The sequence below is a fragment of the Mchenga conophoros genome, linkage group LG15, assembly GCF_057382185.1.
Source record: "Mchenga conophoros isolate Kocher_MC1m ecotype Shallow Benthic linkage group LG15, M_conophoros_male_GT1.1, whole genome shotgun sequence".
NCBI lineage: Eukaryota > Metazoa > Chordata > Actinopteri > Cichliformes > Cichlidae > Mchenga > Mchenga conophoros.
This window is the reverse complement of record NC_140540.1, coordinates 6160942-6169525: the sequence shown is the minus strand read 5'-3', so window position 1 is coordinate 6169525 and position 8584 is coordinate 6160942. Positions and strand designations below refer to the sequence as shown.

Genomic DNA, 8584 nt, shown 5'->3' with positions numbered 1-8584 from the left:
ACCATACATCATAGCAGGTCTCGCTACTATCTTGTAAACCTCCTTTTTCACCCTTGCTGATATCCTCCTGTCATAAATCACCCCTGACACCCCTCTCCAACCACTCCACCCTGTGTATTTTAGCTCACTCCTCTCTACTCCTTGGATCATCACCTTTCCCTCTCTCTTTCTCATTCTCACACATATGTCTTCTGTCTTGCTTTTACTAACTTTCTATTGCTTTTCTCTCCAGTGTGTACCTCCACCTTTCCAGGCCTACTTCTACCTGCTTGCTACTCTCACTACAGATCCTAATGTCGTCTGCAACGCCTCGTCCATCAGCCGATCCCTGAAGAAGATGCTGTTCTCTGACTTAATCCCACATCCATCGTCCCATGTCCCAACACCTCTGTGACTCCTGCACACCTCATATATATATATATACATATATATATATATGTGTGTGTGTGTGTGTGTGTGTATAGTATATATATATGTGTGTGTATGTGTATATATATATGGTTTAGTAGACACAGACAGACCGAACGACAGACAGACAGATATACACAAATAGGCCATGAATATTATAAATATGCCATTTATTTCCCAGATGAAGATTAATTAATTCAGCTGCCAATCCATTAGTCATGCCATAAGGGATATGTATTCATCCGTGTTGTTTTGTTCTGATTTGATAACAATCAGAGGTTATCAGTATTCCAGCACCACCCTGCTATAAATACACTATCACTCAAAACACTGGTGAAAATGTCCTTTGGTTTGAATGAAAATATGATGTTTTATCTAAAACAACTTATAATTGATCAGGCATGTAAATAATAAGATAAGATAAGATAAGATAACTCTTTATTGTCATTGCACAGTCATACATAGTACAGTAGTACAATGAAATTGGAAAAACTGTCCTACGTCGGCACTACATATAACACAACACGACACGATATGACACATCACAACGTAACAAACAACACAACACAGTATATTAACTTAGTATAAAAAAGAAGAATAAGTGTATGTGTATTGCACACTGTTATTATTGCACATTAATTATTATTGCACCTTGTTATACATATAAATATTATTGTTATCGTTTTAAACATTGTTACCTCCCCCTAAAAAGTCCAGGGAGGTATCCAGTCAGGTCAGCTATTTACATTGATCAGGGCTATTGCCCTGTTGTAAAAGCTGTCCTTGAGTCTATTTGTTCGGGACCTCAGCAGCCTGAACCTCCTGCCAGACGGCAGCAGCTTAAACACCCGGTGTCCTGGGTGTGTGCAGTCCCGTAGGATGCTGCGTGCCCTCTTGAGACAGCGAGTGCTGTACAGGTCCTTCAGGGAGGGAAGAGGATGTCCAATGATTTTTTGGGCCATGTTGATGACCCTCTGGAGTGCCTTTCTGTGTGCTGTGGTGCAGCTGGAGAACCACACACCGATGCAATATGTCAGCACACTTTCAATGGAGCAGCGGTAGAAGACGGTCAGCAGCTCCTTCTTCAGGTCCATTTTTCTGAGGATTCTCAGAAAGTGGAGACGCTGTTGGGCCTTCTTTAAGACCGCAGAGGTGTTAGAGCTCCATTGGAGGTCTGTGTCTATGTGCACACCCAGAAACTTGAAACTGGAGACCCTTTCCACGCACTCCCCGTTGATGCTGACAGGCTGCAGCTCGGACTTCCTCCTTCTGAAGTCAACTACCAGTTCTTTTGTTTTGGTGGTATTGAGGTCCAGGTTGTTGTCTGCACACCAATCTGACAGCCTAATGACTCCGATGTGCAGCCTACAGACAGATTGGCAGACCGTCTTCTACATGTTGCATCTTTTCACTCTTTCCATGGGGTCAGTGTCCCAAACCACCCTTCTGTGGGCTCTTACGCTATTGTTGGTTCTTCAGCCGTAACATAGAGATTTTGTCTTTGCTGTGACACTGTTTTTTTCCACTTCCTTTGTTCATGGTGAACTTTGCTATCGCTCCCTTTCCTGTTCCAGCCCACTTTCAACCAATGAGGATTCAACTTATACATAGAATCATCCATGTTGAGCTACATCCTGCTGTTTTTTTGGAAGACTGCACACAGGCACATTTGCCTAGGTTGTCTAGGCTCTGTGCAGGCAAATATCTATGCCAGTGGACACAAAATAGTCTTGAGAAGACTCATAGCAGCCAGGAAGGGAGAAAAAAAATTCTACCTCACACACATGCAAAGGAAAACTGACACTAAAGGACGGGGTTGTCACAAATTTCCTTAATGAAACAAACAAAACTGGACAGAAAATGGAACAGAAGAGTTAAAGAGTCAGCCAAGGTTATTATTGTATTGCATGCTTACAATATTATTATTTTTTTTAATTAGGTTTTCAAATGTTGTTTTCCTTTCAATTTGTTTTAAGTCAATACATATATTTACATAGACAAATAATGCCTAAAATGATGTGTTTGTGTTTGTGTTTGTGGCAACATGCCCTACTCTGCTCCTGCCTTCCAAAGTCCTCATCCCTGAACATTTTCATGCCATTATGCAGCAGGAAGCTAAACAGGCTAAATGAACAAGCCAAGAACAAGCCAAGCCATTTAAATGGCATTACATGCTATTTTTAAAACAGAATAACAGTGTGAATCAAACTGCCTGTTTAAATCATCTTTTTGTGTCCTCTTTCTGTGCTGCAAATGCACAGGATTTTAGAACAGCTTACCTGTACCTCAAATGACCTCTCTCTCTCTCTCTCTTCCTCCCTGTTTGTTCATCTCACCAAAATAAGCACAAGAACAAGGAGAAGACACATAAATTCTGGCTTTTCTGAGGGACGACGATTGACAGTGCCTGTTAGAACCTAGTTAGACAAATATGCTATGAGAGGCAGCGTTTTTGGCATCAGAGTTTGATATGTTTTGTTTTCTTGTCTATCCCTGCCATATGGGTCTTTTTGTCTTGGCAGCGCTTGTCTCACCCCCCCCTTTTTATATTGCAGACACTTCTCGGAGGTATTGCTACTGATGCATTGTGTTCAAATAGTCATTCACCTGACAGTGATGTCACATGTCTTCCTCTGATATTTGTTGTTGAGTTCATATAATCGGTCATCTCACAAGAAACAGCATTCATTGTAATCACCACTTTTATTTCCACCATAAAAAGAGATATGTTTACTTTCAGTACGATTTAGTCATTCACAGGAAATTCTATCAGATTCATTTGATAAACTGCATATACATGAACACATAAACAGGTAGATTTTGAGGTCTAAAAGATGTGTTGTCTGTAAAGTGCTATACAGTCCTTCTGAACATAGGATTAAAGGGATAATATTATGTTTTATTGAAAGAGGAAGGGCTTTTTGCAATGCCTTTTTCATTGCATGGTATTTCAGCTAAGTCATAGGGGGCATGTTGTGTGAACTGACAGAGTTCTGCAGAAATGAATGAGCCTCAACAGTTCTGTGTGAAACAAGAGGCAAGAGTCTTTGTACAGAGAGATGAATTTAGGAGCGAAAATGTCAATTTCTGTTGTGTGCTAGATTTGAAATGCACCCAAGATGTGAAGGTGAGGCTGAAGGTAATGGTTAAGCATGAAGAAGAAATAACGACCTTTCACTGCATTTTTGCAATGTTTGAGTCTTCTGGCAGTGTTTTGGAAAGAAAAACAGAGTCTTACTTGGATTTTTATTTTTGGACTTTTAATCCATCCATTTTCTTAGAGGTCTATCCAATCTAGGTTGATGGGGAGCCCTTCCCACCTGTCAGGCTGAGAGGCAACGTACACTCTGTATAGGTTGCCAGTGCATCACAAGGCTCTAAATCATCCATCCATCCATCCATTCGCTTCCGCTTATCCTTTTCAGGGTCGCGGGGGGCGCTGGAGCCTATCCCAGCTGTCATAGGGCGAGAGGCAGGGTACACCCTCACTGAAAAAAAGGGACTGGCCATCTCTTGGATTTATGTAAGCATCTTGCATGTATTTAACACAATTGCCTCATGTTTTAAAGATAAATGTAACTATATAGTGTAAAAACTACATGATATGCAGAAAGGGTGTATTAAATTGTTCATATCATGTTCAGGTGAAGTAAGTCAATAAGATAGCAACGTTAAATCTCGTGAAACCACGCGTGATTTCATCTCACGGGCTTTGGATCGTGGTTTAAAAAATGCATCCATCTCAGTCAAGTCGAGCAGCCAACTCTACGTTTTTTGGTATGTCTTGATTTTTTGAATTAATGTTTACCATATTTCAGCCAAATGTAGTTAAACGTCTAGAGTGCCGCCATGTAACATGCTAAAAAAGAGCCGTTAGCTGATTTGCTGTTTTATCTGTTGTCAAAGAATTGGCGCTTTTTCATTTGAATTTGTCTTTGGCACAAGAGCCGTAATATCACATTAAACCTAATTACGAGGCACTCTCAACATAATTTGGTTTTCTGTGTGAATAGATTTGCCAACTGACTCTTCAGTTACATTGTGTATTTACTGCACCGTGGTGTTAGTGAGATTTTGGACATTGAACAGCTTAAGCTAATATCATCAGTGGCATTATGCTAGCTTACATCCCTACCCCTCCTGCCCTCACCTGCTGTCCGTTTGTTTTTGTTTTTTTTTTGCTGCACATTGAGAGATGACCTCTATTCTGCATTTCACCAGGAGTCAGCTGATGGATTGTGGGTTCAAGGTGTTATGGTAAGAAAGTATATTCTATTTTCGCTTAAGGTTTCTGTAACCTAATTATAATAGATTTTTTATAGTTATTAGGTGCATGCATACTCAAATAGACCACCCTATTAATACAACTGAGAAATCCAAAATCTGCCATAGGTTTAACCTGTATGTATTGTCAGAAAGGTGATTACTGGACTCACATTAATGCACACTTGAACTAAAATGAGGTTGTAACTTGTGGGTTCTTGGGTTGCAAATCAGAAACAAACATCTTTGGATTTTTTTAATCCCATAAGATCTGGAAACACAGTTTTTATTCAACAAAACATTGCTGATTAACCAAGCACAGTGCCTGCTGTTATTTCAAAATAATTTTATGTCATTTTAGATGAAATGCAGCATTCCAGTGCATCCCAACCATGCCTTTACAGTCAAGGTTTCTGACGGAGCTGAGTTTCTCTCTGACAGTCTGCTGAAAGTGTTTGCAAAGTGATCGGGGGAACAGGGCACAAAGCTAAAGGATGTAGCTGCCATGATGACAGTACGAACTTTAAAATTCTTTAACTACAAAGTGTATATGTATTGCATTAGGTCAGTAAAAGATTTTTATGCTGCATCCATTGAAACAGTCAACTATTACCCGTGAGTACTGATTCCACCGAAAGGATGCCATAATTTTCGTTATGCATTTACTGGCCCACTGAGAAAAATTTATCTTTTTAAAAAAAAATAAATGTTCTGGAAACTATATATCCATAAAGTTGATGTCAAACAGGAACTTTTGATATTTCTTTGTAGATGCTGGTGTTGCATGTTGACTGGTTTAAGTTTTTGTCTGGGATCATTTTCTTCTGTGCTACTGAAAAGTTCACAAATCTCTGTTTTCTTTGTTATAATACTTTAGGATGACATTAATGCTCGAAGGGAGTCTCATCAAAGTGCTCCGCATCTGTGTGAAAGACAATTGCAACATCTTGGTGCAGGAGTTCATGGTGAGTGTTTTATGAGTAGATTGTGGCTTTGCAACTTTTAAAAATGCATTTAGTTATCCACTTGATCCTCATTGGACTGGTTAGGACCAGTAGTCCTCTTTAATAATTTGAAGTTCACATGAGGCCTGGTAGTGAACTCGGCCGCCCCCCCTTGAGGCCCCACCCCCCTATATTAGGGGTCACATCAGTGTGAAAAAACTTTAAATTTGTCATTCTAGTGAACAAAGGAAAATCCCCCCAATATTTAGCTTTTGTTTGAAAAAAAAAAAAGAAGACCAACAGCTAACCAAATTGTGGGGCTGAAAGTCTAAATTCTAACATCTTCTGAGTGACATAACCTGGATTTCTGATGGGCCGGTGTCTTTCTAACAAAAACTAATGTAAAGCATTTGAAATTATTATGTTTTTCACTCTGTCTTAGAAACTCTGTTAGACCATGAATGGCAGCATGGCAGGCAACTCTTTGGCTATAGCTATTTACTATGTTGCTTGCATTGGTTTAAATTACTCTAACATTAGAACTGGTAGATTCAAAAGAGATGAGTTTAAAAAGGAATCTTAAAGAAATGTTTTGTGTTTAACCAGGACTTGACTGAGGCCACTGCACAGATTGAGAAAACCACAATGAACATCTGTCTCCAGAGGATGCACCAGGCAATGACTTTTCTGATGTTGGCATCATCATCGAGGGTATAGTAGTTCTTCAAGATCTGGATAACGTGACCTTTGCAGTAGCCATGCTGTTTGGACCTTTTTTATTCCTTCAATATGAGTTACCCATCACAACTCTGCTACACTTTTGAGGTGATTCAAAGGGTGGTAATGGAGTTGGAAGCAACTCAGCTCTCAAGAAAAACTCACAACTAAGACAAAACTGCTCCTGCAACGAAGCTCACTGTTATGCATGCAAGCTGATCAGCTCTAGGTGAGAGGACATTTAAATCTCACACTTGTTCTGCTGCATTTTTGAAGCTCAATTCCATGAACAGATCGCAGGGTTCATTTTTATATACTCTGCAACTGCCATGAGGACGAGCCGTTTTTGTTGTTTTTGTTTGTTTTTCCTTTTGCTCTGTACAGCATTTTGGCAGCATTTTTAAATTTCTCTTTGTATTTTTTCTTTCTTTTACTAGTGAAGAGATGTAGCATGAACAGTTATGCAGTCTAAATATCCCATATGGGTCGTGTGAAATGTTATTTTCAGTTTCATTCAGTTGAAGTAAAGAACGTTGAATATTTCTAAGTGTGCTGTTTTGAACCAAGATGTCACAGTATGATCAGTGCTGTAATTTTTGACAGTCACTGTATCAATGTTATTTTTGCATCTCTTGAATAAAGGTTTTGACCTGCAAGTGCTAATTTCTTTAGTTATTGGGGTAAAATGGGTAATGTTAATAGGAAGGTGTTTGCCAATTCAGTAACCTAATTTAATGTTAATGGAAACTAACATTACCTCAAATTGTTTAGTTATAATTGTTGTTTAACTGAATCTTGACGTCAGAGGCCTTAAATAGAATGTTTTGTATTGTTCTTTCCCAACATTTTTCAAAAGAAACAGTCTAATTTCTTTGCTGTGATTGATTCCAGAGAACACGGAAGAACTGACATTATTTAACTGTTGATTTATGTAGATTCAGTGGAGGAGTAATGTCAGTTTAATTCTTTACCTACTGTCAATGCAGTGAAATTAGACATTTTGTTTTGAAAGGTTACTGGTGGATGCCAGCAACCATCTTGGAAGAGAACAATACAATCTGTTATAAGGCCTCCATTTGAAAATTGTGTATTTGATGCTAGAATATAATAGCAAAATGTAATTTGAAGATAACATGTAGCATTTAAGTGACCAAGTAGTATTGGGTAAAAGTTATTGAATGGTGTTGGGATAAAGTGAGAAAATTGTGAAGGATTAAAATATTTCAAGAGCTCAAATTACTTCATCAAAACATGTTTAAGTCACATTTTATCAACACAAATTGCACAGGTTTATTGAACATGAATAAATTGTGTTAATTTAACTCAATTGTTTAAGTTGCTGCCAAAGCAAAACATCTGTGTGCAACAAATGTCCACCATTGAATTAAGTAAATCCAACAACATATTTTTTTCAGTGCTGGACAGGTCGCCAGTCTGTCGCAGGGCCAACACACAGAGACAGAAAACCATTCGCACTCACATTCATTCACACATTCACACCTAGTGACAATTTGGATTATCCAATTAACCTATCCCCACAAATCAATTTAATGTAATAATTTTAAAAGCAATGTAAACAAATACCTAAAGTGTTTGGAGGATTTTTATATCTGCATAGAATTTTTTTTTAAAGATTATTGCAATTAGGCCTACAGTAATTGCCATTTTGATGAAGTGGAAACCAAGTTATTTGTCTATACAGCTTGTTAGATAACAACAAATGAAATGCAGTGGATTTAGAAGATTATAATTCTAATCAATAAATTAATGCTGTTACTGTTAAAAAAAAAAAAGGGGGGGGGGGGGAGCTGCAAAAGATATTATGCTGAGCTTTGTACATTACTGTAAGCACTAGATAATGTTAAGCATATATTGACATGAACAGACAGATTTATTAATAGTTTGTGCGAGCCCAAAACTCTGTTTTAGTATTTAAAAAAAGACTGTCATCATTACCTAGCCGTGGGGTGTTATTTCAGTTTTGCGAATGAAATGTGTGGACACAATTTGAACTCTCTTAGGTAAGATTTCTTGAAATTTCTTTAAGTAGTCTTCAGAAATAGTTATTCATACTTCTTAAAGGCCATTCAAAGCTCTTCTTTGGATGGTGGCTGCCTTTTGTTCCATTCTCTGATGAGATTATTCCACACTGCTTCAATAATATTAAGGTCCCTGCTCCAGGGAGGCCGATCTGCAACTGATCTTTCATTGTGTGTCTATCCAGGTATGCTTTTACTTCATTGGCAGGGTGT

General features: G+C 38.4%; 1 long non-coding RNA gene across 2 annotated transcripts; it reads left to right on the top strand.

Moving 5' to 3' along the window:
- The first annotated feature begins 4100 nt into the window (after window positions 1-4100).
- Window positions 4101-6988, top strand: LOC146557591 (uncharacterized). Of its 2 annotated transcripts, XR_014888714.1 has the most exons (5): window positions 4101-4185; window positions 4630-4665; window positions 5033-5185; window positions 5549-5636; window positions 6222-6988. It is a non-coding gene; the product is annotated as an uncharacterized LOC146557591 (long non-coding RNA). The 2 variants fall into 2 exon arrangements; XR_014888713.1 differs by having other exon boundaries at window positions 4126-4665.
- Window positions 6989-8584: the final 1596 nt, after the last annotated feature.